The 5,121-nt window shown below is 41.2% G+C and overlaps 1 pseudogene; it reads right to left on the bottom strand.

Moving 5' to 3' along the window:
* Positions 1-229: 229 nt before the first annotated feature.
* LOC145417826 (5S ribosomal RNA) lies at positions 230-348 on the bottom strand (annotated as a pseudogene).
* Between the last annotated feature and the right edge of the window lie 4,773 nt (positions 349-5,121).

The raw sequence follows: 5,121 nt of genomic DNA, 5'->3' as shown, positions 1-5,121 counted from the left end.
CGCAGCACTGTAAATGGTCTCCTAGCTGACTCAGAAACCATTAGGCTTGACACTCCCAACGTAAAGCCACCTAAAAAGAAAAGAAGAGTACGATACAGTGACAAGAACTGTGGAAGAAATAGGAAGAGAGAAGAGCAGACAAAAAAAGAATGATAAAGCTGAAAGAAGTAGGCAGTACTACATCAGGCGAATGGATGTTGGTCACCACCACCTATCACCAAATACTCAGTTCCAACTGCATCTGGTGTTCCCAGGCGGTAACCAATCCAAGAACTAACCAGACCCAACATTGCTTAATTTCGCTGACCGGACGAGAAGCGGTGTACTCAACACGGTATCGCCGTTTGCAGTTATATCGCTTTAATACTCACTACAGAATTCAACTACAACATACCCAAACATCTATCTATCTATCTATTTATAGCCAGACGCCATAACCTCGGAAGGGGTGGCCATTTGTCTTTGCATTAGGGGAACTAGCCCTCCACGAACCCACTTACTGTGAAGTAGGGAACACCTATTGGTTGGGTACGGTATATGGTTACCACCCAGCGCTGTAAATGGTTTTCTTTCTTACACGAAACCATTAGGCTTGTCAGTGTAAAGCGACCTAGAAAAGGAAAGAAGGGTAATAAAAAGTGACAGGAAAAGTAACAGAAATAGGAAGAGAGGACGGCAGACACATAAAAAGAATGATAAAGGTGATGGAAGAAGTAGGCAGCAGTACATCAAGTGAGCGGATGATGGTCGCCTATACACAAACATACTATGGTGTAATGGCCTGAATAATTTTGAAAAGAAGAAATATTACGAAACCTCCACAGCACTTAGAATGTGACTCTATGGGTTGGACTGGTTTGGGGATTTTAAGTGGTGGCTTCGTAACACCTTCCCTTCAGCGATTCTTTGTTGTATTTACACCATTTTATTCATCTACGCAACTGCGATGAAGCAATGTCCATACGAGAAACATATAAGGAACATAAGAGAGTGTATAAAGGTTTAACATGCCTAATGAATGGCACACTAAAAGATGCTACGTAGCCATCAATGCCAACGAGAATATGACTCCTTGTGAGTCCCCCTATACCGTCCTACTCTAATTTTCTTGATTCTTTTTCGTGATCAGGATCGTGCCTCTCAGTCCTTCCTTCTTTTTTTTTTTTTTCCAGAAATATGCGAAAGCTTACTGTCCGCGTGTGAACCTTCCTCGTTTTTCCCTTCCCTCTTTCCTTCCCCCTTCGCTTTCTTTCCTGTTTCTCAGTTTTTCTTCTTTTTTCTCTTCTTCCCCTACACCTTTTTTCTCTCTCTCTCGAGCACCTCTTTCCTCCTCTTCGTCCCCTTTGGCGGAGTGACTTTTAGTTTCAAAATTCGCCCTTCTCCATACTCCTCTGTTCTGTCTGTCTGCCGTTTGTGTTTGTCTCTTTCTCCTCTTTCTTTCCAGTGTCTAAAATTCTAGTTCCTCCACCTTCAATCCCTCCTCCATAAGCTCACCTCTCCACGTATATATTGATTTACTGTTTCTCGTAGAAGGTATGTTATTAAAAAATGTGATTCTGCTTTTCTCCTAAACGCTGATTAGCTAAGGATGCGTCTAGGCTTCTGAGGACAGCCACTGAAATAACACGTCACTGATGGACAGAACATCAGGAGGGAGAGAGAGAGAGAGAGAGAGAGAGAGAGAGAGAGAGAGAGAGAGAGAGAGAGAGAGAGAGAGAGAAGAAAATTTGGAGAACAGACAGTCAGGAGAGAATGAGAAGAGAGGGGATGCAATACAGAAGAGAACATTCTTCTTGTGGAGAAAAGTAATAGAATACGATTAAAAAAAAAAAAAAAGTGATTTTGCGAAGGAACAGCAATAGGAGGAGGAGGAGCCAGGGAAAAATTATAGGAACACACAAGAGGCAACAAGAAAACAAAAAGTAATGCTGGAAGAGAGAGAGAGAGAGAGAGAGAGAGAGAGAGAGACAATTACAGACGAGAAGAAGGAGGAAAAAAAAAGAAAGTTTGAACAAGAGGGAACGTGAGGGAAAACAGGAGAGTAGGAAAGAAAGGGAAGGATGAGAGTAATGGATGATACAGATATGAGATAATAAAATGATAGGGAAAAGATGGAAAACTGGCATAAGAGAAAGATGAGAAGGAAAAAATTGATAAATGAAAAGCACATATAGAGGTAGACAGACTTAGACATACATACATACATACAGACAGACAGACATACATACCTACAAACGTACATATGTAAAGACAGACAGACAGAGAAACAGACAGAAAGACAGCAAGGGGCAGACAGACAGACAGACACAGGTAGTCGAAACATTTTTTACCGTTGAAAGGAGGTGGTCTTGCCCTACGACCTACGACTGACACACACACACACACACACACACACACACACACACACACACACACACACACACACACTCTCTCTCTCTCTCTCTCTCTCTCTCTGAGTTTCTCGTTATTTGCTTTTCCCAATACTCCTTTTTCCTTTATCAGTTCTCTTGTCACTGCATTTTTTTTTTTATTCCACGCTTTCCTCTCTCTCTCTCTCTCTCTCTCTCTCTCTCTCTCTCTCAGTTTCTCGTTATTGCTTTTCCCACTCTCTCTCTCTCTCTCTCTCTCTCTCTCTCTCTCTCTCTCTCTCTCTCTCTCTCTCTCTCTCTCTCTCTCTCTCAGTTTCTCGTTATTGCTTTTCCCAATACTCTTTCTTTTTTTCTTTCATCAGTTCTCTTGCCACAGTGCATTTTCTTTTGACTCCACTCTTTCCTTCCTCTCTTTCACTCCACATTCTTTGTTTTTACTTGTATTTCTTAGCTGGACATTTTCGTTCCCTGTACATCTCCTTTCTATTTGATTTCGCTTCACTAATTCATCTTTCTCCCTCTCACTTTCCACTCTCTCTCTCTCTCTCTCTCTTGACATCGAGCTATAACATGCTTATATATAAGCATAGGAACGTACGAGTGTGCAGGTATTTACCGTATTTATCGACATGCCAGAAAAACAAACTGATTAGGCCTATACTGTTTTTACTCTAACTAGGCCCTGATTTTCGTCCGTTTGCAGCTTATTTCACGCAGGACAGTAGCAGAAAAGGACATTGCTACGGCTCTACATCTTTTCCACAGCACTTTTTCGTAACGAGGCCTATATTCAGGTGTTGATCTATTGTTACAAATCAGGAATCAGTATGGAGAGATGGCAGTTTTGGGCCACGTTAGCGTAGAATGGGTATATATAGTCACTTCACCACGATGACGTAATTTTTATTTTATACTTACTAGCACCATATAATTACGAGACTTTTCGAATTAGAGTAAGTAAATTATAGATGAGAGTCCTTGTTATCCCCCCCACTATAAGGGTACTCGGGCTGAAGGGGTTATGACTGCACTGGAAATTGTATCATAATTTTTAGTCTCACTGTACTTAGTATCATTTTCAGCTGCCATTTATAACATTTTAAAGGACAGTTAATTCGTGTAAGGGCATTTAATCTGTGTAAGGACAGTTCATTCGTGTAAGGGCATTTAATTCGTGTAAGGGCATTTAATTCGTGTATGGGCATTTAATTCGTGTAAGGGCATTTAATTCGTTAAGGTACTGCTTCTACCTATTTTCCAGTACGGCTGGTTGCAGAAAGGCCCAGAGGAAGGACATTTTTCTGCTGGACTATACTGCTCTTGAAGTTGGTTGTCTTTAATGATCAGACCGTCTTAAAAAAAGGATATGGTTTGTGTGTTTTGGGCAGAGATTTCTCTCTCTCTCTCTCTCTCTCTCTCTTTCTTTCTCCACGTCACGTCTTTAAATAACGTCTCAATACTTCTCCCTCTAGTTATCTCCCGCTTCCGTCACCTCTCTCGCTGCCTCCCCTCTGACACACTCTCTGCCTCCCCCCTGCCTCTCCTCTGCCTACTGCCTCCACTCCGCCTTACCCCCTACCTCCCCTATGCCTCACTCACCAGCCTACATCAATACCTGTCCATCACCACCACCGCCGTCACTTACCTGCCTGCCTGTCTTCCTGCAGGCCTGCCTTCTTTTGGTAATTTCTCCCTCTCGTGTACCGCTACCTACCCCTTTCTCATTCTGCCTGCCTCTCTCCAAACCTATGTTTATTTCTTCCTCATTCTGCCTTCCTTCCTGCCTGCCTTCCTTCTTTTTGTCCAGATTTCTATTCCCATACCTTTGTCTACTTCTTATTTTTCCTATATTAACGAGGTGCTAAGATCTGCTTTAATTCTCAAGAAAACTATGTTTGTCTTAGGAGACCTAAATGACAATCTTCTCTCCCGTAATAGCAAATTATCCCATATAATATCCAATAATAAACTGACACAAGTAGTTAATAAGCCTACACGAATCACTCCTACATCTGCTACTCTCCTTGACATAATTATAACTAACAATCCTGAGAAAATATCTCATAGTGATGTTGTCCCACACATCATAAGTGATCACGACCTCATAACACTTAACCGCAAATATAAGTAAGCCTAAACCTCCACCTACTATTAAAACTTTCGGTGACCTGATAACCTAGAGCAATGATTTACTATGTTCCCACGTACTAAATGAAACAAATAACTTAAATACTGTTCTGGATACTGACAATGTAAATGAACAGGCTGATATGTTAACCTCAGTGCTCACCAAAAGTTTAGACAAACGTGCCCCCCTTGTTACCAGAGAAATAAAACGTCCTCCTGCCCCTTGGATTACTGATGAAATTCGAGAAATAATAAAAACACGGGATCACACACGGAACCAATTAAAACTTAACAGGTCCAACATGTCATTACAGGAAAGTTACGGGGATTTAAAGAAAAGAGCCAAATCACTTATCAATCAAGCTAAAAACCAATATTATCACAAAGAACTCTCAAACTCAAGAGGTAATACTCCTGCAACATGGAAAATAGTCCAAAATATAATACCCAGCAATAAAAACTCCAACAATAGCTATTTTGATGATCCACAAAGTAAAGCCGAAGAATTTAATAAGTTTTTCGCAAACGTAGGTAAAAGAACTTTTGAAAATACCCAGGTCTCCTTGTAAGCAAGTAACACCATAAATCCTCCATCTGAAAGACTTGTCACTGGTAGTGGTGCACT

This window comes from Coenobita brevimanus, chromosome 1 (genome assembly GCF_032717465.1).
Source record: "Coenobita brevimanus isolate Jiangsu-jjx chromosome 1, ASM3271746v2, whole genome shotgun sequence".
Lineage (NCBI taxonomy): Eukaryota > Metazoa > Arthropoda > Malacostraca > Decapoda > Coenobitidae > Coenobita > Coenobita brevimanus.
The sequence above is the reverse complement of the archived record's forward strand: the minus strand, read 5'-3'. Positions and strand labels throughout refer to the sequence as shown.